The sequence below is a fragment of the Chiloscyllium punctatum genome, unplaced genomic scaffold, assembly GCF_047496795.1.
Source record: "Chiloscyllium punctatum isolate Juve2018m unplaced genomic scaffold, sChiPun1.3 scaffold_155, whole genome shotgun sequence".
Classification (NCBI taxonomy): Eukaryota; Metazoa; Chordata; class Chondrichthyes; order Orectolobiformes; family Hemiscylliidae; genus Chiloscyllium; species Chiloscyllium punctatum.
Window position 1 is genome coordinate 386670 of NW_027309889.1, and position 26681 is coordinate 413350.

General features: G+C 45.0%; 1 long non-coding RNA gene across 2 annotated transcripts in view; it reads left to right on the forward strand.

The window, feature by feature from the left end:
- LOC140471720 (uncharacterized) overlaps positions 1-25764 on the forward strand; it is a 49978-nt gene extending 24214 nt beyond the window's left edge. The window contains exons 5-8 of one of the 2 annotated variants that reach the window (XR_011957203.1): positions 6187-6759; positions 11999-12105; positions 17938-18055; positions 24434-25764. This is a non-coding gene — a long non-coding RNA (uncharacterized lncRNA). The remainder of the gene's footprint in view (positions 1-6186; positions 6760-11998; positions 12106-17937; positions 18056-24433) is intronic. The other variant, XR_011957204.1, reaches the window with a different exon arrangement.
- Positions 25765-26681: the final 917 nt, after the last annotated feature.

Here is a 26681-nt window from a genome sequence, read left to right on the forward strand (position 1 = left end):
CAGAGGGAGGTGAGACAGGGAGAAGTTGAAGCTGAAACTCTGGTTTAGTTCAGGCCATTGAGAAATTCACATGGTCCCAATGGGAACAGCCAATTTGTAAGTGATATCTGCAGAGTATTTGTTAAGTTTTTGAAATATGATGTATGAGCTTAAATAAAGATCGGGGCTTTTGATGTATAATGGAAATGTTTGAAGTGAAGGAAGGTTGAAAGTTCTTTTAAATTCTCTTAATGGGAGTAATTAGCTGAATCTAGAGAGACGTTGTGACAGGAGCCCTCAGACCTGTGGTGTGCTCCTCTTGTACAATGTGGGAAATAAGGGATACTTTCAGTGTCCCTGATGGCTATGTGTGCAGGAAGTGGGCCCACCTACAGCTGCTGGGAAACTGCTTTTCAGACCTGGAGTTATGAGTGGACTCATTGTGGAGTCATCTGAGAATATTATGGACAGCACGTTTAGTGAGTTTGTCACACTGTAGGTGAGGGTTACACAGGCAGAAAGAGAATGGGTGACCATCAAACCAAATAAAAGGCTCAGGAAGGCAGTGCAGGAATCCCCAGTGATCATCCACTTCTCAAAAAGATACTGAATCCTGCTTGGGATTCTGTTGGGGGTGAATGCGTGGAGTGGCTTCTCGGGAAATCAGCAACAGCCAGGTTCATGATACCACAGATAGCTCTGCTGTACAGAACCGGAGGAAAGACAGTGGCAGGGCTATAGTGACAGGGGATTCAATGGTCAGGGGTACAGGCTGGCACTTCTGTGGCCACAGACATGAATCCAGGATGGTATGTTACCTCCCTGGTGCCAGGATCCGCGATTATCATGGAGCAGCTGGAGGGTAAAGTCAGTGGTTGTGGAACACACTGATACCAATGACATCACTTAACAAAGGGATGAGATCCTGAAAGCTGGATATAGGGAGATCAGGGATACAGTAAAATGTAGCTCCTGAAATAAAATAATGTCAGACTTACTCACAGTGCCATGTGCTCGTGAGAGCAGGAATAAGAGGACAGATCAGTTGGACGTGTGACTGGCGAAATGTTGGACCAGAGAAGGGTTTAGATTCTTCCGGCACTGGGACCGTTTCTGGGTGGGTCCTGTACCAGCCTGACCGGTTACCCCTGGGCAAGCTCGGAGAAATCTCCTGGTGGAGTGTTTTGCCAGTCCCATTGGTGTCGTTTTAACGAGTCTAACAGGGGGATGGGAACTAAAGTGTAGGCTTAGATGGGTCAGATTCAGGACAGGGAATGGGAGGTAGAAGATTAGTGATGTAGTCAGCAGCTCAGAAAGCCAAAGGAAAGGAGGATGAAATGAAGATTGAGTCCCTCTTCATCCATCAGTCCTGACATCCCAGGAATTATAGTCAGCAAAATATGGAGCTGTACAGCTCTCTGACTCGAAGTGCTTGAGCAAAATGGGGGAAATCCACAATAAAAACAAAAAGTGCTGGAGATCCTCAGCAGGTCGGGCAGCATCCGAAATGGTGACAGATGCAGGAAACATTGCAGCCTTGAAGAAGTGTTGAGATGATCACACCAGGCACTACAATATCGGTTACACGCTGAGTGCCAGAACGTGGGACGAGAATTAATAGGTGCTTGATGACCAGCATGAATAAGATGGGGCTGGAAAGGTGACGTTTCAGGTCAAGACTATTCATCAGGGCTGACAAAGGGTTCCGACCCAAAACATCAACCATCCTGCTCCTGTGATGCTGCCTGAGCTGCTGCACTTCCCCAGATCCACATTGTATAAACTCTGACTTCCAGCATCTGCAGCCCATAACTATCTCCACATCCCAGGACTCAGGCTGGTGACCCTACTTTACTGTCTCAATAACCAGGAGAGCCTTCCTTGGGAAAGGGGAACAAAGGTATACACTGTACTTCAGGTGTGGTCTCACCAAGGCCCTTCCAGAAAGGGATCCCTGCTCCTGTACACGAATCCTCTCACTGGGAAGGTCACCCATCATTTACATTCTCCACTGCTTCCCACTCCTGCCTACTTCCGAAAAAGAGGGAATCGCAGAGAAACATGGAATCAAATGAGGTCAGAGTCTCTGGTATAAAACTGTTGAACACAATGTCCCCATCTTCTACATACTGGCCACCAAGCGCACATGCCTGGTGTGATAATCTAACCACTTCTTCAAGGCTGCAATGTTTCCTGCATCTGTCAGCGTTTCAGATGCTGCCAGACCTGCTAAGGATTTCCAGCACTTTCTGTTTTCACTGCTGTAGAGTACTGAAAGGGGGGATTTGCAGTTGAGAAATTCAAATTGAACTTCATGTTCAGTTTTGATAGTTACTTGATCCGTGCTGATCTGAATATCATTGGCCTTTTCATCTGGATGGAAAGGTGGTGCATTCTGTCCGTGGGCGAATATTTCAAATCTCAGTGTGATTGGGGAAAAAAGTACTGAGACAGTGAAGTCTATGTTAGCGTGGGGATTGTGGAGAGAGATTTCATTGGTTCTTGAAAGTCTAAAAAATCATGGCACATTTCCCTGGAAGAGGTAAGCCATAGATTGGTTTTGTATGAGGGCAATTAACCATGAAACCAGAAAGACAAAAGGATACCTGCATCATGGAAAAAACTATGAAAATGGGATTGTTGTAACGGGGTAAGTTATTGATCATTGATTGTAATCCATTGGCGTTGTCATGTCTGTTCCAGCGCCATGGGGAAACACTGGAAAAGTGATGAACGCAATGTTATTAAACTATTATTATTCAGTTATTAAACTGAAAAAGGTGCAGAAGAAATTTACAAGGGTGATGCCAGGGCTCAGGGATCTGAGTTACAGGGAGAGGTTGGACAAGTGAGGGCTTTTTTGTTTAGAGCAGAGGAAACCAAGGGGGAATATTTTATAGAAGTGTATAAGATCATGCGAGGCGTGGGTAAGGTGAATGCACTCAGTCTTTTTCCCAAGGAACCAAGGACTGGAGGGCATCAGTTTAAGGTTAGAGGAGAAAGAATAAAAGGGAAGCTAAGGGGCAACTGTTTTATACAGAGGGTGGTACGCATATGGAATGAGCTGCCAGTGGAAGTGGTTGAGGCGGGTACACTAACAACATGTAAAAACATGGACAAATACATGGATAGCAAAGTTTCAGAGGAAGGTGGGCCAAGTGCAGGGAAATGGGGTTAGCATGGAAGGGCATTCTGATCGGCTTGGGCCAAAGGGCCTGTCTCTGCTGTAGGATGCAGTAAGTAAGTGCATTTGCTATTTGTCCCCCTAACTCTGTTGGTATCCTGGGATGTAATCCATCAGGGGAAGGAGACTTGTGTACCTTTAACTCCATTAGCTTGCCCAGCTCTAACTCTTTCACGATAATGGTTATTATCTAGGTCCTCACCTTCCTCAGTCTCCTTATCAATTACTGGCATGTTCTTCGTATCCTCCATTGTGAAGACTGACTGCTGTGTACTCATCTTCCTGAACCCTGCTGGATAGGAATTACAAGGCACAGAACTCTGAGAGGTCTTCTTTGAGTATTTATTGATGAGACGTGGTCGTTACCTGGGTATTTTACGTGCAAAACGCCTTTAGGCAGGATCAGGTCCGATGTACGGCTCCCATTCTTCTACCTTTGTGATTTGTGACTTTACATAGAGACTGTCTCTCAGGATTATCTCCATGGCAACAACAGTTAAAAATTCTAGTTCAGTTCAACTCTGTGGTTAAACCACACACCACTCCACCCCATCCCCCCACACCCCCCGTGGCTCCCTCAAGTACCTGACAGGCGCTTCAGTTTCAGTGGGGCTGTCTGTCAGGATTCTGATGTGGAGGAGCCGGAGTTGGGGTGGGGTGGGCAAAGTTAAAAACCACACAACACCAGGTTATAGTCCGACAGGTTTATTTGGAAGTACAAGTTTTTGGGGTGTGCTGTGATTTTTAATTTGATCAGGATTATCTCTCTGGTAACTGTTAAATGCTTCAACAATTACAGAGGCCATATGTTCCCCAAACAATAGGTTTCCCTCTAACAGTGTAAACTGCTATTCTGGCCCTGGGCATAGCTACTCATCACTATTTATACCCAATCCCATTAAGCTTTCAGTTGACCTTTGAAGTTTTTCTAATCTCCTAATTTCTCCTTGGTTTTGCCAATTTGTATGCCTTCTATTTCAATTTGATAGACTCCCTTATTTCCTTAGACACCCCCGGCAGATTACTCCTTTTCCGACAGTCCTTCCTTTTCACTGATATAAACTTTTGCTGAGCACTTCGAAAAATTACTTTGATATTCCTCCACTATCTGTAAACTATCTCACCGTAAAGTCTTTGCTCCCAGTCTACATTACCAACTCCTGCCTCGTCCTATTGTAGTCTTCTTTGTTTAAGCACAGGATCTTAGTACTGGATTTAATCTACCCGCTTTCCATCTGTGTTCTAAATTCAACCAGATATATCACGCGTCTTTTGTTAGATTACGAGGTGAGGCGATGTTTCCTGGGTGTTTTGGTTTTCATTATCAGTGACCTTGGCTTTGTAATAAATTGCAGAATAGATATTCACAAAACAGTATTCTGGACAGTGTGAATGTACCACACAGTCTATAACCATAAATCACTGTTACCCCTCAGTTTAAAATTGCAAAATCATTATCTTCTACACACTTCCTCACTATCTCAGTTTTGAATACTATTCCACTTGACTATCCGACATTTTCCGAAAATCTCCTTTGGTGAAGTTGGTGAGTTTTGATTCCGCTTTCCAGTTATTACCGTAAGAAGATAAGCGCTGGGCACAGGAGAGGCAATGCAGCCCTTCGAATCAACTCCACCATTTAATACCATGATGATTGAGCTCACCTCGGTCTCAGCTGGATTTTCCCGCCTTCTCTCTGTCTCTCTCACCCTTCAGCTCATTGCAAATTAAAAATCTGTATCTGTCCATTAAATTTGCTCATTGTCTTGGCATCCACTGCGTTTTGAATAGGGAATTCCACAGATTCACAACACATCAAGATAGGTACATTCTTCTTCATGAGAATAGAATAGAATCCCTACAGTGCAGAAGCAGGGTATTCATCCATCGAGTCCACACCAATCCTATAATGAGCATCCCATTCAGAGTCACCCATTCCCAGTATTTCCCATGGTTAATGGCTTAACCTGCACATGCATGGACACTGTGGTTTAGCATGGCAAATCCACCTAACCTGCACATCTTTGGACTTCGGGAAGAAACTGGAACACCGAACAAAACCATGCAGCCACTGGGAGAACGTGTAAACTCTACACAGTCACCTAAGGGTTGAATCAAACCAGAATCTCTCAAGCTGTGAGGCTGAGGTGCGAGTCACTGAGCCACCTCTGCCTAAAACTGCTTCCCCGTATTGACCCCTCCACCCTGCAATTGACTGAATCTATATTCCTTACGTCAGAAATTGGGATGTCTAACCAGATGTCTCAGTAAAACCCAGTGACAAGCCATATGTCCTTGTCTGTCTGAATGGGGATCCTATACATAACACCCTTCCACCCCACACATTTCATTCACTTTCCAGAGACAGGCCTCCAGTGACTTCATGGGGACTGAAACTCCCACAATCCCTGAGGCAGGGACAATACATGTGTGGGGAAACCCGGCACTGTACATGTGCAGAATGTTGGCAGGTTTTGGAGCACGTGTTTTGGGGTAATTAGGGGAAAGTATTTCACACTGTGATTGGCTAGAGGAGGAACGTATCTGCTTGTAGTATTGATCAGTTGGGGGGTCAGAGTGTCACTACACCCTCGTGGGACCACTCTCCATCCCCAGTTCATTGTAATGCTGGGAATAAACTAATGGGAAACAAGGAAGAATCTGACTCATTCTCCCAGACTTAAGGTTCCTCTTCTGTCCAGGATGTGCCACCTCCCTTTCTGTTTCTGTCTGTTTCATTCTGTTCTTATATTATTGTCTTGCAACAACTGAAGGGAAAGGAAGTGAACCCAGAAAGGGTGCAGAGTCTAACCAGGGACAGGAAGTGATGGCATGGATCTGTTTATCAGTAACTCCATGAGAATGGGGAGGGTGTTCATTAGGGGCAGCAGAGTCAGAATGGTAGGAGAGAGTAAGTGGACTGGAGGGTTACAGCTTCGGGGGAAGAAAGGGGAAAAAGATATTCCAGAGAAACTAGAATAGTCTGTTCTGAATTTCTAATCTGTGCATATTCCTTTATACAGGGTGCGAGACGGTGAAGATTTGCAGACTGAAATCTCAAAATCATGTGCAGATTGTGATTAAGTTGACCAGTATTTGAAGAACCAAAGATGGAGAATCACTGGACCAATATCCTGCAACACTCTCCCTCCCAGCATTGTCGGTCTATCTGCGCCAAATGGACTGCGAATGGTTCAAGACAGCAGCTCACGACCATCTTCTCAATGGTACCTAGAGATGGGGAATAAATGCTGGCTGAGCAAGTGATGACCATATCCTGGAAATGGGTTCTATCTCTAGTTGCTGAAACCCAGTTGATGTTACTGCAGGATGATGAGGGACGCTGAGTGTGTCCTCCAGGAAGCAGCACCATCACATTACCCCTGCCTACACCCAGCAATAACACAGCAACATCACTGGTATATAAGGCAGTGAAGCCCAAGGAGGACTGAAATATAGTTCTTCGTGGTAAAGTCATGAAAGGGGATTGGAACAGAGCAGGAACAGGAGACTGATCTGGATGGTCAGCTGTTTCCCATTGAATGGTGGAGCCAGATTCAAAGGTCGAATGGCCTTCTCCTGCTGCTATCTCCCAGGTACGCATATAGCCAATGGCCCCAGGTAGGAAGAAGTAGTCAGGGCAGGGATTCTGCAGGAGATTGCACTTCCACATCTGTTTTCAGTGAGGGATAGTTTGATGGATTTTATTTAACATTTGTCTTTAACGCCAGGTTTGTGAATTTGTTTTTTTTTAAAAGTACAAGTTTATTCCATAATAAATAAAACTTAAAGAATCGAAACTATCTGCATATAACAGTTTTTAAAATTTCAAATGCCCTTTAAACAAAATCCTGCCTACTCCCGGACCCCATCACTTTTCAGTTACTCAAACTCCAGGGAAATATTCCTTCCTCTCTGGTTTGATTTAACTAATTTCAGTTCTTGTTCTGTGAGCTGTGAAGCATTTTTCTCCCATTTCTCCTACCCTGAAGTGTTATCTCACACAGCTGAGCAACTTTCCCACCATCAACATCATTATTCCATTATTTTGCTTTTTGTTAACATATAATCACCAGCAGGAGCACACCAGTGTCATCAGTTGAATATTTACAAACAAAACCCATTATGGGCAAAGCAAACCATTACAAGTGACAGAGTGGGAAGGGACTAAATCAAAGTAGAGTTGGGGGTGAGGGGGTGGGGGTGGCGGTGGAGATAATGCACTGTATCCCCTGTGGTGCCCACCTCTATCTAATGGCATAGAGAGCATTGATACACACCACATGCTCCTCTTCCAAGGAGACCCTGAGAATATTCTTTATCCTCAATCATAGAATATAATCCCTACAGTGTGGAAGGAGAGCATTGGCCCATCAAACCCCACCGACCATTCGAAGAACATCCCGCCCAGAGCACTCCATCCCTGTAACAGTGTATTTCCCATGGCTGATCCACTTAGTCTGCAAATTCTGAACACTGTGGACAATTTATGACGACCGATCCACCTAACCTGCATATCTTTGAATTGTGTGAGAAAACCAGCGCACATGGAGGGGACCCACACTATTATGGGGAGAATGTGGATACCCCACATAGGCCGTTGACCAAGGCTGGACTCCAACCTTTTACCTGGTGCTGTGAGACAGCAGTGCTATGATCACAATTTAAATCAATACAGATGAACCCTGCTCCTTGTCACATTGCTGTTTGTGGTGACCTACTGCCCAGAGAGACACCCAGAGGTTCAGAAAGTGGCAATATAAATTCAGTCAACTCCAGCCCAGTTAATGTGGTTAACAACAACATCAATACTCCAGCAGTGTCATCATGTACAAGGTCCACTCCTGACTCTGATGGACAGTAACATCAGAATCAGAGTCCTGCAGTCCACACGGAGCAGGGGGATGACCACTTCCCTGTGAGCACTCACTGGGCCCTCAGTCGTGTTGAGTCTCAGCAAATCCCTTGTCACACAGAGAGGGAAACAGCTCCTACCCAGTGTGAACCTGCTGGTGTCTCAGGGAGTCAGGATGAATCACAGAATCCCGTCTCACACACTGACCATCTGAATGGCCTCTCCCCTGTGTGGGCTCACTGGGGTCTCAGGGAGTCAGGATGAATCACTGAATCCCCTCTCACACACTGACCATCTGAATGGCCTCTCCCCCTGTGTGGGCTCACTGGGGTCTCAGGGAGTCAGGATGAATCACTGAATCCTCTCTCACACACTGACCATCTGAATGGCCTCTCCCCCTGTGTGGGCTCACTGGGGTCTCAGGGAGTCAGGATGAATCACTGAATCCCCTCGCTCACACTGACCATCTGAATGGTCTCTCCCCTGTGTGGGCTCACTGGGGTCTCAGGGGGTCAGGATGAATCACTGAATCCTCTCTCACACACTGACCATCTGAATGGCCTCTCCCCCTGTGTGGGCTCACTGGGGTCTCAGCAAGTGGTCCATTTGAGTGAATCTCTCCCCACATTGGGAGCAAGTGAATGGTCATTCTCCAGAGTGAGCTCGCTGGTGTTTCAGCAGATCAGAGGACTGAGTGAATCCTTTCCCACACACGGAGCAGGTGAAGGATCTAAATCCATTGTGCCCGCTCTGGTGCCTCAGCAGATTGTAAGATCGAGTAAATCCCTTCCCATACGTGAGGCAGGTGAACAGCCTCTCCCCAGTGTGACTGTGTCAGTGAGTGTCCCACTGGGAAGGGTAAGTAAATTTCTTCCCACAGTCCCCACATTTACACAGCTTCGCCCTGGTCCCGTTACATTGGTGTCTTCCCAGATCACATGACCAGTTAAATATTCGACCAGCTGCCTAACATGGGAATGATTTCTCTGAGCTAGGAATGCTGCTTTCCCCTTTTTATATTACTGATAAGGACCAGGACCTGCAGAATTGGACGACTCTGCAGTTGATGTGATGTTAAAGCTGAGTTTTCCATCTGTGAACTCTCTCTGTCTGTGAAACAAGTTTTTCCCTATCATTACGACAACTCCCAACACCAGCTCTCCCTTCAGCTCTGCTGAATGTCTAAATTTGGACTAATGTAAAGACCTCAGGAATGTGCTTTTCTCTCACTTGTTTCTGAAAGTAAATTGGAGCCATTTTGAATAAATTTATACACTTTTACCAGCAGAACTCATGCCTACTCTGTCATTTACGATTTGTAACCTCTGGGAAGTTTGTTACCATCTTTGATGACCGTTATAATGCTCTGACCACTTCTCTGGAGCCAGGATAAGTCAATTCTAACAATTACCAATAGATTGTATCTGAACAGAATGTCCCCACAACAGTAGGCACTCTGACACTCAGTGCCCATCATTTAAGTTCTTTTTCTAAAGCCCCTCATGTGTCTGGCAAGCTGGCAATACAATTGAAGATATTTTATACAGTAACCTTTCAGTCTCAATTGCCAGTTCCAGTCCTTGAAGCAGCCAGTAACACACCATAGCGACTTGAATTCTAACAGCAGCATTGCCTTGGCAGAAGACATTGAGGAGAATGAAACTGTCTTCTCTGGACTATCTGAACATGAAACACTTCAAATGAACAAAAATCTTAGAGATCAATATGGTAGACACAGCACGGAAGTGTGCCCTGGCCGGTGTGTCTGGAATGAAATCAGCACTAACTGTGGTATCTTTACCCAGTATCCCCTTTAGCTGCATAAATGTTTAAGATTTATTTGCTGCTCTAATTCCACTCTCTTGATCAGTCCCATTTGTAACTTCTGTAATGTTGGCAGCCGTGCAAATTGATAACATTTGATTCAATCCATCCCAAAACCTCTCTGTATTTGTGTCTCACTTTTGTTCACTGAGACCCTCATTCAATCTGACCTCTTTACAAACCCTGCCCTGATTTTCCTTCGAGGGCTCAGAATGAAATGTTCACAGAATTGTAAATGCTGAAAGGAGGCTGCTTCACTCATCAGCTCTCCAAAAGTAAGAGGGCTGAGAGGTAAATAAGAGGGGTGTGTGGGGTTGGTGGGATGGGAACTCGGAAGGCAATAGGTCGATGTAGATGGGAGGTAATGATGAGAGGGTGGGGTGGATAATTGGGAAGGAAGATGGACAGGTGGGACAGTTCAAGAGGCCAGTGTCGAGTTGGAGGGTTGGATCGGAGATAAGGTGGGGGGAGGGGAGGTGAGCAAACCTTGATGCCGTGTGGTTGAAGGGTCCCAAGGTGGAAGATCAGGTGTTATTCCTCCAGACGTCGGGTGGCTGGGATTTGGCGATGGAGGCAGCCCAGAACCTGCATGTCCTTGGTGGAGTGGGAGAGGGCGTTGAAGTGGTCGGCCACAGGGTGGTGGAGTTGTTTGGTGCATGTGTTCCAGAAATGTTCTCTGAATCAAGTTGGCGTTCTGATTCCCCAATGTAGAGGAGACCACATTGAGAGCAAAGGATAAAATAGGTGAGGTATCTGGACGTGCAGGGAAATCTCTGCTGGATGTGGGAGAATCCTTTGGAGCCGTGGATTGACGTTGAGGTGAAGGTGTGGGCACAGGTTTTACACCTCTTGAACTGGCAAGCAAAGGTGCTGGGAGTGGAGGGTGGAGGGTGGGTTGGTGGGGAGCATGGATCTAATGAGGGAGTCGCAGAGGAAATGGCCTTTGTGGAATGCTGAAAGGAGTGGGAAGAGAAATATATCTCTGGTGCGGTCTGATCGAAGGTGGTGGAACTGTCAGAGGATGATGTGTTGTATCTGGGTGGAAGGTGAGGACTGGGGGGTTCTATCCTTGTTGCGTTGGAGGTGTGGGGTTCAAGAGTAGAGGTGCAGGAAGTGGAGGAACTACACTGGAGAGCATTGTTGACCACATGGGAGGGGAAATTGTGAATCCTTGAAAGAGGAGGCAATTTGGTATGTTTTTGGAGGGTTCTGCCAGCTTGCATCAAGTTTCACTGGAACACTGCAGTAAGCTTGAGATAGAGATGTTGGCCAGGGAACAGGCTCGTGTGTTAAAGTGGCAGGCAACTGGAAGCTCAGGGTCTGTTTTTGCAGCAGAACGTAGATCATCAGCCACCATTTCCACCACCTCCACTGAGATGCTGCCAGACACAGGTTCCTGTCCCCTCCATTAACAGCTGTGCACCCTTCCAGCAAGATCATTATCCACTCTTTTGTCTGTCCACATGTTCCTGTCTCTCTTTGCACTCCATCTCAACCTATTATTTACTCTTTATCCCCTATCTCCTGCAGTCCAAAGATATGCAGGTTCGGTAAATTGGCCCAGCTACATTTCCCGGAGTGTTCTGGGATGCATAGTTTAGGTGCATTAGTCAGGGGAAATGTAGAGTAATAGGGTCGTGGAATGGGTTTGGGTGGGATAATCATCGGAGGCTGGGTGTGAGCTTGTTTGGCTGATGGCCCTGTTTCCACACGGGAGCTGGGAAAATTCAGAATTCCTACAATCGGATCTAAGGACGGGTCACAGGTACCAGAATGACCCTTGGTGTGTGAAGGAGGTGGAAACGGGAAAGGGGAAGTGTCGGCGGAAATCGAATGAAATGTATCAGTTTAGACTGGGAGAGGTTTAATTACACTCTGTACAGGTCGCTAGTCCTGAATTAGAAACTCCTGCTCCCACGTTTGCAGCAAATGGGAAAATGTCTGTGGCCCTCAGGCAATGATCGGTCCTGGGTTATGGCCACCATCTTTATTGGGGGCAAGGTACAGCGAGGCGCATGGACATGTCCTCTTCCTAGGTGGGGGCGGGGCGATTTGAAGAGGAGCATTTACACATCAGACACATACCAGGGAAATATTTGTCTTTGATATTCATCTTGCACTGACTGTGACCTTTGTCTTGTGATTTTTTTTATCAGATATTAATTGAGAATAATTGAGACCGGGAGCTCAAAAGCAGGTTTCTACAGTCAGTGGAGTCATCAGGATCTGGATATCATTGGCATTTCACTGTGGAACGAGAAAGGTTTGTCTGTTCTGTCTGTCGAAAAGTAGCTCATATTTTTAGGTAAAAACAATGTCCTGTGGCCCAACACTTAAACTCCCCTCCCACTCAGCCGAGGACATGGAGGTCCTTGGCCTCCTTCACCGCTGCTCCCTCACCACCCGACGCCTGGAGGAAGAACGCCTCATCTTCCGCCTTTCAACACTTCAACCCCAGGGCATCAATGTAGACTTCACCAGTTTCCTCATTCCCCCTTCCCCCACCTCACCCCAGTTCCAAACTTCCAGCTCAGCACTGTCCCATGACTTGTCCTACCTGCCTATCTTCCTTTCCACCTATCCACTCCACCCTCCTCTCTGACCTTCTTCATCACCCCACTCACCTATTGTACTCTTTCCTACGTTTTCTTCCTCTCATTTATCTCTGCACCCTGCAGGCACCCTGTCTCTATTCCTGATGAAGGTCTTTTGCCCGAAACGTCGATTTTACTGCTCCTCAGATGCTGCCTGAACTGCTGTGCTTTTCCAGAACCACCCTATTCCAGACTCTCATATTTTTGTCAAGCAAATAGCAGAAAGATGTACAAATTCATGGTTGGTTCACCCTTGGGGTACGTGCTCTGTTCTGGGCCGTGCAGCCCGGGAAGGAGATATTGGTCTGAGAGGGAACATAGATTTATCCAAACTACACCTCGACTCTTTGCAGGAACTGTTATGTTTAGACCCAGTCAACCACTCTATGACTTTCACCTGTGAACTCCTTACTTTCAATTCCATGTAAATTTCCCATTACAATTTCTTATGGACTCAAATTCCAGTAACTTTTCAGGTGGAATTTTACAGATTCTGACAATTATCTGTTCATCCAGAAATTGCTGAAGGCCATGTTGACGCTGAGTGCTGCTTGGCTCAATGAGAATGTTTTGGAGTTGGGTGAAAACAGAGGGAGATGAGACAGTGAGAAGGTGAAGCTGAAACTCAGTTTTAGTTCAGGCCATTCAGAATTTCACATGGTCCCAATGGGAACAGCCAATTTGTAAGCGACACTGTGGAGTATTTGTTAACAGTTTTTAAAGTATAATATATCAGCTTAAGTAAAGATTAGGGCTATTGATTATAATGGACATGTTTGAAGTGAAGTAAGGTTGAAAGCTCTTTTAAATTCTCTTAATGAGAGCAACTAGCTGAATCTAGAGAGACATTGAGACAGGAATCTTCAGACCCGTGGCGGGCTCCTCTTGTACAATGTGGGAAATAAGGGACGCTTCCAGTGTCCCTGACGGCTATGTGTGTAGGAAGTGTGTCCATCTGCGCTACTGGGAAACTGCTTTTCAGACCTGGAGCTGTGAGTGGACCATCTACGATACTGAGAATATTATGGACAGCACGTTTAGTGAGTTCGTCACACTGCAGGTGAGGGTTACACAGGCACAAATAGGTGACCATCACATCAAGTTAAAGGCTCAGCAAGGGAGTGCAGGAGTCCCCATTCATCATCCCCTTCTCAAACAGATATTGTATACTGGTTGGAATTCTGTTGGGGGTGAATGGGTGGGGTGGTCTCTCGGGGAAATCAGCAACAGCCAGGGTCATGACACCACAGATAACTCTGCTGCACAGAACAGGAGGAAAGACAGTTGCAGGGCTATCGTGACATGGGATCAGTCGTCAGAGTAAGGGCAGGTACTTCTGTGGCCACAGACATGAATCAAGGATGGCATGTTACCTCCCTGGTGCTAGGATTCGTCATAGCATGGAGTGGCTACAGTGAGTTCTGCAGCTGGAGGGTTAATAACTAATGGTTGTGGAACACACAGATACCAACAACATCGCGAAACAAAGGGATGAGGGCCTGAAATATGTATAAAGGAAAATCAGAGATATATTAAAATGAAAAGAAATAATGTCAGATTTACACCCAGTGCCATGTGCTAGTGAGACCAGGAACAAGAGGATAGATCAGCTGGATGTGTGGCTGGAGAAATGGTGTACCAGAGAAGCGTTTAGATTTTCCAGGCACTGCGACCGTTTCTGGGCTAGGTGAGACTTGTACCAGCCTGACTGGTTACCCCTGGGCAGGGCTGGGAGAAATCTCCTGGTGGGGTGATTGCCAGTTCCATTGATGAGACTGTAACTAGTCTGGCAGGGGGTTAGGAGCTAAAGAGTGGCTTAGATGGGCCAGATTCAGGTCAGGGAATGGGAGATAGAGTATTCGTGATGCAGGCAACAGCTCAGAAAGACAAAGGAAAGGAGAATTAAACGAGGTTTGAGTCCTCTTCATCCATCAGTCCTGCCATCCCAGGGGTGAGAGTCAACAAAATATGAAGCCTTTTAAATGTCTATGACTCTAAGTGCCTCAGCAAAATCGTGGAAATCTGAAATTTTAAAAAAAAAATTACTGGAGCTCCTCAGCAGGTCTGGCAGCATCTGAAATGGTGATAGTTGCAGGAAACATTGCAGCCTTGAAGACGTTGTATAATGCCATCCCACAACGTCCACTACTCCAGGCAAAATGTCCTCAGCCCCTCCTTATGGGTCACATGTTTCAATACTGGCAGCACCCTTATAAATCTTTTCTGGACTTTTTCAGGTTTCCCAACATCTTTCCGATAGCAGGGATACTAGAATGTAAAGCAGTCTGGGCATTCCAAAAGTGGCTGAGCCTATAAACTCTACAACCGAACCATGATCTCCCAACTCCTATACTCAATGCACTGCCAAATAACAGCTAGCATACCAAACACCACCTTCACCGACCTGTCTACCTTCAGCCCTACTTTCAAGGAACGATCAAACCACTCTGCACAGTGTATTTATTTGTCAACACTTCCCAGGAACTTGTTATTATGGCGCTGAGTCCTATCTTCCTGAAATCGGGGAGACTAGAATTGAATGTAGTATTCTAAAACTGGCCTCACCAATGCCCTGTACAGCCACAACGTGACCTCCTAACTCTTATACTCAGTGACAGAATCCATACAGTGTGGAAGCAGCCCATTCAGCCCATGAGACCTTACCAACCATCGGAATAGCATCCCACCTGAACCATGTAACCCAGCATTACCCACAGTTAATCCACCTAACCTGCACCTCTTTGGATTGTTTGAGGAAACCAGAGCGCCCAGAGGACGCCCGTGCTAACACACAGAGGGAGAATGTGCCAACACGACACAAAGTGGAATCGAACCCAGGTCCCTTTATTGATGAGTGCACAGACCAATAAAGGTCAGCATGCCAAATGCAGTCTTCAGCACCCAGTTTCCCTGAAACTCGACTTTCCAGGAACTATGCAGTTCTGAGCTCTTCAGGGGGGTTGAAAGTGAGGAGGCGAAAACAGGAACAGGGTTGAGTTGTGGATCCATAAAATAACTCTGTTCCCCCCCACTCTGTTTCCCTCCCCCTCTGTTCCACTCCCCGTTCTCTGATTCTCACCTGCCTCTGTCTGTCCTCCCCTGCCCCCATCTCTGTCCTCACCCGTGCGACCACTCTCAATCCCCACATCCTCTCTTTCCCCCCACCCTCAGCCCACCCTCTCTGCCTACTCTCCCCTCCCTCTCCCCTAGTTCTGTATACCCCAACCACAGGGAAAGGACCTTGTCTATTTGCCCTACCCATGACAGGCTGATTTTATAAATCTCTATCAGGTCACCCCTCAGCCTCCGACGCTGTAGGGAAAACACCCTATCCAACGCTGCAACATCCTTGTAATTCTTTTCTGACCCCTTTCAAGTTTGAGAACATCCTTCCGATAGGAAGGATACCAGAATTGCTGGAATATTTCAAAAGTTGCCTAATCAATGTCCTGTACAGCCACAATACGACATCCCGACACCTTTCCTACAGTCCCTGACCAATAAAGGAAAGCATACCAACTGCCTTCTTCACTATCCTATCCACCTGTGACTCTACTTTCGAGGAACTCTGAACCTGCACTCCAAGGTCTCTTTGTTTCGCAACACTCCCCAGGAACTTACTATTAACTGCAAAAATCCTGCTAATGTTTGCTTTCCTAAAATGCAGCATCTCACATTTATGTAAACTGAGCGCCTCAGCCCATTCGCCCATCTGATCCAGATCCCGTTTAACTCTGAGGTAATCTTTTTCACTGTCCACTACACTGCCAATTTTGGTCTCATCTGCAAACATGCTAACAATCCCTCTTATGTTCACATTAATATAAATGGCAAACAGTAGTGGATTCAGCACCGATCTTTGTGACATTCCATTGGTCACAGGGCTCCAGCCTGAAAATCATCACTCCACCACCGCTCTCTGTCTTCGACCTTTGAACCAGTTCTATATTCAAATAGTTAGCTCTCCCAGTATTCCATGAGATCTAACCTTGCGAACCAATCTCCCATGAGGAACCTTGTTGAACGCCTTACTGAAGTCCATGAAGATCATGTTCACCGCTCTGCCCTCATCAATCCGCTTTGTTACTTCTTCAGTAAACTCAGTCCACTCCATGAGTCATGATTTCCCACGCACAAGGCTGTTATTGATAGCCAGGACTTAACTCTGTACATTGGGGTCTGCGTCTCCCAGTTATAGGAGTTAATATTCTGGATAACGTTCACGTACATCAGCTTTGTGTTGGTGACTGCGTATTGAGTCTTGTTAATAACACCAACACAGGTGAGTTCCTTTTGAAAGGCAGTCCCTATATCCCTACCCCCTACCCCCTCCCACCTGCTCTGTCTCCTCCATCTCCACGGTAGACTGTAAGTACAAGGAACTCGCGGAGTTTCCATGTGAGTGAGGTTGAGCAAATCTTCCTTTCTTTCCACAACCCCACTATGAAATGGTGGTAGTGTCCTTTCCTCTGGACCAAGAGGATCGGGTTCAGAGTTTGGTAACAGTGGCTTTGAAGAAGATGATTATAAAACATGCCCAAGCCACCAGGCCATACTGTCTCCCAGCTGTCCCTGCCTGAGGCTCCAAACAGAACCTTCCTGTAGTTTCTCTCCTGTCAGACTCTCCCATTACTCAGTTTGTCTAGTATTCCCTCCTGCTGCTGCACTGCTCCTGTCCCTCACTGACCTGTCCATCCCCCAGTGTCCTCCACATTCATTCATTGGTTACAATTCCATTATTTCCCGTCCTCCAGCCCCGCCCCCTCCACTCTATTGGGCAGCAGCTGATATCAATCCTCCAGGCTCCTGTGTGATCGAGAGCATGTTCCATTGGAAAGGAGATCAGTGCACGGGCGCTGTGCTGGCCAGTTGTTGGCGGATGTGCAGGGCGGGTCAGTGCCAGGGAGGGAGGCTGTGGATGTGTGGGATTAATCTGTCATTAGCAGCTCCCTTCCTTCTTTCTTCTGAGGACACGACCCAGGGGAATAGCCCTTTGCCTGGTGTCCTGACGATTGGTCAAAGTATCACTGGGGGAGCATTTTGCAGCAAGTTGTCAGAACTCTTATGAATAGTCAGGATTGTTATGGAAAATGACAAGGATGGGCCTCTAATTAGAGTTCTAATTTGGTTAATTTTAGTTCAACCAGATATGATTTGGCCAGTGTGTGCAGAATGGTTCTCATCAGAGAATGGGTGTTCTGGGAGATTGGGGGAGGATTCACCAACACCCTGGAGGCTCCAAGTCAAACTCATTGATTTGGTTCTTAGTCTGCAGACAGCAGCTCGGAAACTGAATTCAAGACGAGGAGAGAGATTGCGAGAACTGAGTGTGGAGGAAAGGAGGGATGAGATTGGTTTGGATTTCAGTTAACAAGAGAGAGAAATTGTGAGACTGAGATTTAAAGTTTTGGGGGAACAAGGAAACTACAATTTAATACTATCATTGTCTTTTAAAGTTCCATCCTGTATTAACAATGTTGACTTGTTTTTTCCTATTGTAGGGTACTGAAAGGGTGGATTTGCGGATGAGAAATTCAAATTGAACTTCATGTTCTGATCTGATAGTTACTTGATCCGTGCCGATCTGAATATCATTGGCCTTTTCATCTGGAAGAAAAGGTGTGTATTCTGTCCGTGGGCGAATATTTCAAATCTCAGTGTGACTGGAAAACGGACTGAGACACAGGCAAGTCCATGTTAACGTGCTTTGTGGCTTTGAATGGAAGCTGGTTGTCAGGATTATCTCCGTGGCAACGGCAGTTTAAAAATACTAGTTCAATTCAGCATTTTTTTTTTAACAACACACCCCTCCCCAACACCTCCGTGGCTCAGTCAAGTACTTGACAGGTGCTTCATTTTCGGTGGGGTTGTCTGTCAGGATTCTCATGTGGAGGAGCCGGTCTTGGAATGGGGTGGACAAAGTTAAAAATCACATGACACTAGGTTGTAGTCCAACAGGTTTATTAGGAAGCACTAGCTTTCCAAGCACGATGTAATTTTTAACTTTATCAGGTTCATCTCTATGCTGACAGACTTCTTCAGATAAGTACTTCAACAATTAAATAGGCCATATGTTCCCCACGCAATAGGTTTCCTCGAGCAGTGTAAACTGCTATTCTTGCCCTGGGGATAGCTACTCATTTGTATACCCAGTCAAAATCCCATCAAGCTTTTTGTTGATCTTTAAAGTTTTTCTAATCTCCTAGTTTCTCCTTGGTCTTTGCCAATTTGTATGCCTTCTATTTCAATTTGATAGACTCCCTAATTTCCTTAGATACAAATGACAGATTACTCCTTTTCCTACAGTCCTTCCTTTTCACAAATATACATAATTTTGTTGTGCACTTTGAAAAATTACTGTCTCATCCTGTTGTAGTCTACTTTGGTTAAGCACAGGATCTTGGGATTGGACTTAATCTTCCAGCTTGACATCTGTTTTATAAATTCAACCAGACTTCTCACATATTCTTAAAGTGCCTCTTTGGATTCATCCTAATCTTCTCAGCCAAGGTTCTTTCATAACCACTTTGTCTCCTGATTTCCATCAAAGGTTAACTCCTATATTCCTTATTGTGCGCCAGGGACTCCCTTGATCCCAGTTGCCTGTGCCTGAGTCACACATCCCTTTTTTCCAGTCAATGCCTAAATATCTCTTGTCATCCTGGGTTCCCCATTCCTGCCAACCTTGCCCTTCACCCTCACAGAAACATATAGACTTTGAACTCTAGCTATCTCACGTTTAAAGGATTCCCACTAGCCAGCGAGCCATTTACCCGCAAAAAAATTACTCCAGTCGACCCCTGCAAGATCCTGTCCAATCCCATCAACATTCCCCTTGTCCCAATTTAGAACTTGAACCTGTGGACCAGCTTTGTCCCTCTCCATAGCTATTTGAAAATTAATAGGACGATGGTCACTGGTCCCAAAGTGCTCCCCCACTGTCACCTCAGTCACCTGTCCCGCTCTGTTTCCCAAGAGTTGTTTGAGTTTTGCCCCTTCCCAAGTAGGACACTCTCCATCCTGCTGGAGGAAAGTTTCCTGAATTCACTTATCGGATTCCACTCCATCAAATCCCTTCACGCTCTGGCAGTCTCAGTCTGTTACAAATTAAAATCCACTCTTCTGACAACCATATTCCTCCTGCATGTCTACTTTCCCCCTGCATATTTGTTACTCAAATTCACGTTGACTATTTGGAGGCCGATAGTACAAACCCAGTGACATCATCATCCACTTCCTACTTCTTAGCTCCACCCGTGAAGCCTCACTGGATGATTGGTCAGTTATTTTATCTCTGATTACTGCTGTGATAATCCCCTTAATCAAAAGTTCAACTCCTCCCCTCCTTCCACCATCCGTGTCCCGCCTAAAGCACCAGCACCTGATGCGTGAAGCTGCCAGTCCTGACCCTCGCTTAGCCATGTTTCTATAAAGGCTACATTATCCCAATCTCATGTTCCTATCCACGCCATTAGTTTATTGGTCTTACCTGCCAACCCTCTTGCACAGAAATGAAAGTAGTTTAATCCAACAGGCATTCCTTACTCCTTATCATGTTCCAGCCTGTCCTGTCTCTTCACTTTATTGTTTCTGATTACTGTATCTCCTACCAGCCTCGTTCTTGCCTCCCTGATCATGACGATATTGCTCCTCGCCAATATAGTTTAAATCCTCCCTTGTAGCATGAACAAAATTCGCCAACAAGATCCTGGTCCCATTCCCAGTGCATGCACCACCTGTCCCTCCTGATCAGGTCAACTCTGTCACAGAAAAGACAACAATGTAAAAATCTGAATCTCCCTGCCCCCCGACCCCTGCACCAATTCTTTAGTTACTTATTTATCTGCCATATCCTCCTGTTCCTACTTTCACTAGCTCATTACAATGGAAGTAATCAGGAGATGACCATGGTCAAGGTCCTGGTTTTTAACTTTTCTCCCAGCTCTCACTAATCACTGTGTCCGACCTCATTCCGACATCGACCCGTGTCATTTGTGCCAACGTGCATAATGATTTCTGGCTTCTCCCCCTCCCCCTTGAGAATGTTCTGCAGCCGCTCGGAGACATCCTGGACCCTGGCACCTGGGCGGTAACTCAACATTCTGGATTCCCATTTGAAGCCACAGAATCTCCGGTCTGTCCCTCTAACAATTGACTCTACTATCTCTAAGGTCCTGTTAACTGTTACCCTTTCCCACTGTGCCCCAGAGTCAATGGTAATGCCACCAACCTTGGCGACTGCTGCTTTCCCCTGGATTGTATTTACCCTGAACAGGTTCCAAATCGGTGTACTTGTTTTTGTGGAGAATTGCCATAGGGTATTCCTGCATTCTCTGCCTACTCCGTTCCCCATTCCAGGTGGTCGCCAACTTCCTCTCTGTCTTGAACACAACAGGGAGCAAGGACTCATGTTGGATTAAATTGCCCTTATTTAAATGCAACAGGTCAGATAGGTAAACCTAATGTACTCACAACATGGATCTTAATGCGGGACTGGGATATTATAGTCATTACAGAAATATGATTGGGGCGAGTCTTGGGTGTGACCACAACACGAAAGCTCTTATCGATGAAGTTCTCAATATCTCAGATGATCCTGAGTGCATCCAGCTCCAGCTCCCGAACACGGTCTCCCAGGAGTTGCAGCTGGGTGCATTTTCCACACGTGTAGTTACCAAGGACTGTGGGAATTTCTCTGAGCTCCCCACATCCCGTATCAACAGTCCTAACTGCCATCTCCATTGCTGCAAGACTAAAGTTTAAAGGACTTTTTTTTGAGCTTGCCTGTAGTTTTCGCTGAGCTGCTGTTGTCCAAAACCTCTTGAGCCAAACATTACTCCTGACTCTGCTACCAACCGCATGTCTCTCTACCCCTTCACATTTAGTTTTGGTTAGGGAAGGAGGGAGACACTCAGTGATGTAGCACTTGGGCATTAAGCACTCCTTGACACCTGGCCACTAACTACCTGCTCTCCATCCAAGATCACTGATTGGCCTTGGAAGATGTCTTACTGAGATTTTCCTTCTGGTAGTGCTAACTGCGCTGATGCTAATCTTGACCCCGGCAGCCAATCTGCGTTGTCACAGTCCCTTGGTCCTTTCTGTCTAAGAGTACTGCATTTATTAATTCCATGAATCTATCGACTGCATTCCAAACTGTGTCTCACTCCACAGCGAGAGAGGTTGATGTTCCAGAGAATACAAGGCGATTGAAAAAATGATACAATTCGACACAGGGCCAACAATATGTCTATCCGCTCACTGAGTCTGCTTTTCCACTCAATTAGGTGAGATCGATTTTGATAATCCCCCATTCCACTTGTCTGCATTTTCCCCATAAACCTTGTATGAGAATGTCTGCCTCAATCCTAAAGATATTTAATGAGCCAGCCTCAACAGCCCGAAGAATTTTCGAACATGATTTCCCTCTCACTGATGTGAGACTTGGTGGTCTTTAACCCCATGCGGTATTTCTAGCACTCTGTTTGAAAGTTGTATCAATATTAGATATTATCCTGTCCTATCACACCTTCTCTGTGGCCAGAGGCAAAACAAAAATGAAAAGTTAAGAGACAGTATTCTCCTCACGTCAGCCTAAGATACAGCGCATTCTGGTCTGTGCATTTGACTACTCTCTATCCCACAAAAACTTCCAATTCATTGCCAGCTTCTGTATCAATTCACTCAAGGATCACACGGTCACTCTCCTTGAATCCAGGAACTCCTTCTTCAAACTGAAGACCGAAAGAAAGTCAGTGTTTAACATATTCTCTGGCTCCGTGCACAGGCTGCCCCCTTGGTCCTTAATACTCCCCATTCTCTCCCGCGTTATCCTCTTCCCCTTAATAACTCGAAAGAATGTCTTTGAATTCTTGCTCATCTCTACCCTTGAATGTTTTAACTCCCCGCCAACATTTCTGCTCTTCTACTGACTTTTTAAGTTTTGCCCTACACTTTCTATATTCTTTTCGGACCTCCGTGGACCTGCTCACTTTGTAACTGCTTTAAGCTTCTTTTTCCTTTTTAATTCTGTTCGGAAATGTGTCGACACCCGAGGTTCTCTGGGCTTGTGTTCCTAAAATTTATCTTCGGTGTAACATGCTGGGCCGATACTGTCATCAATTACATTTTGTTCAAGTGACCCCCTAACTAGCGCCCCACGCTGTTCTGCTACAGTTGCACCCAGAAGCATCTGCACTTTGGCCAGATCCTGTCATATTTTTTTCATAAAATCGGTCTCCAAAATCCAAGAAGCTTTTATTTTTCAAACATTTCTGGGTCTTTTCCTTAGCAAACTCAAGACATAGGAGACACGGTCACTGGTCCTTTCATGCTCACCCCAATCCTGCCTGCAACATCTGACTGGCGTCGTTCCCACGGTGAGGCCCAGCACAGCCCCGCCCATTGTTGTATCTGCTACACGTTGACATAACAAGCTCCCAGGAATAAATTTCAAGGCATCTGTCCCCTCTTAAAAATGTTATCACTGCCCGAATGAATGTTTGGAATCGAAATGCCTGAATATAATGACCCCATTGTTGTATTAGCACACCTCAGTAAATTGGTTCTATATCAGCTCCTGTACTTTGTTTTGTTTGGGAGTCTATAATATATCCCCAGCGGTGTGTCTTCATGGTTTTGATCCTGAGCCCTAACCACCAAGCCTCATTAGATCCTTCTTACTGCAGTAACTTTCTCCACAATTAGTAATGCTACCCCCTTTCCTCTTTTACCACCTCTCCTGTCGTGCTTCGAGATCTTGTACGACAGGACATTGAGTTGTCAGCCCTGACCTCCCTCAAACACATCTCTGTGATGGCAAAAATGTCACAACTCTCCATTTCACCTCATTCCGTTATCACATCTGTTTATCCGATAACATTCCCAGCATTAAGGTAAACAAAATCCAGCCTGGAATGTAACACCTGGAATACTCTATAACGCGGAGTTCGTTCGTCATTCATTGTTTGTTCTCAAGCTGCCCAATTCATGAACCAATCCTATACCTCTGGGAATGAATGAATATTTGTTGAATTGTAATTTCTCTTTTAATAAATGTATTCATCAAATGCAGCTTTCCAGAACTAAACAGTCAGCTCCACATGCAACGGGTTTCTGCTGATTAATTCCCTGTTCAGTGTGCAGAGGGGAGAGCTCGAAGTAATGGAGAAAGTGAGAACTGCAGGTACTGGGGATCAGAGTCGAAACGTGTGGTGCTGGCAAAGCACAGCCATTGGGGCAGCATCTGAGGAACAGGAGAGTCAAAGCTTTGGGAATCAGCAGTTCATCAGGATCTGCAGTTCTCACTTTCTCCATTACTTAGTTCTGGAAAGTTGCATTTGATGAATACAAAGAAGTATGAGAGATGACTTGATAGAGGTTTATAAGATGACGAGAGGCAAAGATAGAGTGGATAGCGAGATACTTTTTCCCATGATGCAAATATCTATCACAAGGGCGAAAAACCTAAAGGTAAGTGGAGGAAGGTTGAATGGAGATGTCAGAGGTAGGTTCCTTTCATAGAGAATGGTGGATGGTTGGAATGTACTGCTGGCAACTGTAGTAGAGTCAGCTGCATTGGGGATATATTAAGAGACGATTGGATAGGCAATTGAATGATAGTATAATGAAGGGTATGTAGGTTAGTCTGATGTTAGAGTAGGATAAAGAGTCGGCAGGATGTCAAGGCCAAAGGGTCTACACTGTACTGTTCTATGTTTCACTCAGCATGTGGATTCTTTTCAATTGTTGAATGTGTGAGGGAGTGATGTGTGTGAGATCAGGAAGCTCTGTAGGGGCCTTGGGCCAAGGCGTCCACTTCTGGGGTGCATTTTTACAGTCACCTGAGTACCAGTACAACATGTGTGTGATGACCTACACCAGACAGAATCTGTCAAGTTCTGTTATTAAGGTGATTCTGGACTTGTCATTTGCTGCTGTTTTCTTCAGATAGATTTTGTTGGTTGACCCATGTATTATTTTTTTGTCCATCAACAGAGATGTACAATTTTATTTGTATACTGGTGAATGTGAAGGTGACATTTATTGGACACGGGTTTGGAGCTTTCTTTGCGAGACACAATGTGCTGCAGAATACTGTCAACTTGTCTTTACCCAGTGTCTGGTCCAGATAGCAGATGCTTGGAGTCTGGGAGGCAGGCCAGATATAATCACCATAAGTAACTTGTGCGATGTGATTCTGAGACTCCATGTCCATTCATCTGCCCCCAGTCAAGGCTCAGACCGAAGATGGAGTCGAAATAATTTGTTGTGAAATAATGTTTGAATGACTGCCCTGACCCAGGTGGAAGCTCTCTGGATTCATTTAAGAGCAGACAAATGTCTTACCCAGTATCACAGGCAGCTGTGCATGAATTCAAATCTTTTAAAGTCTTTTTTCAATGTAGGTTATGATTGCAATCTGATCTGATAAAATCAGATATTTGCTATGATCGTGAACTGTGATTCACAAAAGTGTGAAATATCATTATTTAACCAAACAATAATTGCATCACCTCTGAAAATAATTAGGTTGATGTTATATTTATGGAACTAAAATATACTTTCCTGCCAACATTTTATGATACAAAAATAAAGATTGTATATTTTATTTAATACCGAACAAAGAACATGTTATCTGACTATAGTGGTGATCACAATTACATGCTTTTGCATACATGAACATCATGTAACCACAAAAATACATCATCCTCTCTCACTAGTATTCTCACATACGGATGAGGAAGGACACCACTTCAACTGGGGCAACACATCCCTCCTAGGACAAACCAAATAGAGGCACGCACGAGGATTCCGAGAAGCATTGCATTTCAACTTGAACTCTATCAACAAACACACCGAGTTAGACCTCAGCCATCACCCCTGAGAAAAGGAACAGGACGTGACTTCACCGCAGGAAATAACATCACCACAGGAAATGACATCACAAACCCAAAGAAACTCAAACATATAAATAGAAAGCAGGAAGTTTCAGCGTTGGTTCCCCTGAGGCCCACTGAAGATGAAGATGGTAAAACATCTCGAAATGAACCTCCCAGCTCAGCGAAGAAGCCTACATCCAAAATTTCAACCTGAGCTAAAAATCTTCTCAAAACTCGCTGCAATTGCACACTCATTGTCAGTATTTAAATGAATACATCGTTGCTCCAACATTTGGAAAGTCGTTGGCTTCTGAATGATTGTATTTTTCGAGTGAGAAAACTATTGAACAGTAATATAGAAATTGCGTTCTTACATATTTATGCATAATCGATCAGTTTAATTTCTCACCAAATGTGCGAGCTTCAGTTATTTTCCAACAATTGAAAAATGACAATAATTCAGAGAATATTAGATTAAATAAATGATTTATGTTATTAAATTGAAGTGAACAACAATTTGAAACCTTGCAATTTTCAGAATGAATGGTATTTAATGTGAAATGTGAAAAAGAATGAACAACATACATCCGTGTGAGTAAACAGTCAGACATTTTCGAAAGAGTATTGTGGCAAAGCAAAGGAAATATTTGTTTTATTTGTTGGGATACAAAATTTAAAATATTCGTGTGCTGAGTACTAATTAGACTTCATCAGGAAGCTGAACTTGCAATACTTGCATTATAAATGGTTATGCTACAGCAAAATGATCAGATATTTGCCAACATTTACAGCTGGAAATAATCTGATACTGGCTTTGACTTGCATCTGTACCTGATAGAGAACAGAACTTTAATGTACACAATGAGGCTATTGGAACAGTGTGTATGCATCAGCTGAGGAAGTGTCTCCCAAATCCTCCCATTTGCCACCTCTATCACTGTTGCCCTTTAATTTGGGAAGGTTAAATTATATATCCATTTCCCTCTTGAGTCTTCATTCACAAATCTCCCAGGTAGGGCATTCCAAATCCTAACAACTCTCTCAATAAAGAGCTTTTGACTTATCTCACTCCAACGTCTTGTGCCGATGATCTTGAAACTGGGATGATGTAATGCCAGCTAAGAGAAATGAAGTATTCTTATTTTACCCTGTTTTTTTGCCATAATTTTGATCACTGCAATAAGTTCACATCCTAGTCTGTTCTGATCAATCAGGAGTAAGTTCATTACTCTAATTTCTCACATCCTACCTTTAACTAATTTCTTCATTCCACTTATCATTCTGATTATTTATAAGGTTCCAGGTATTCTTCTTCAAAGTAATGAAGGGTGTGTGTGTGTGTGTGTGTGTGTGTGTGTGTGAGA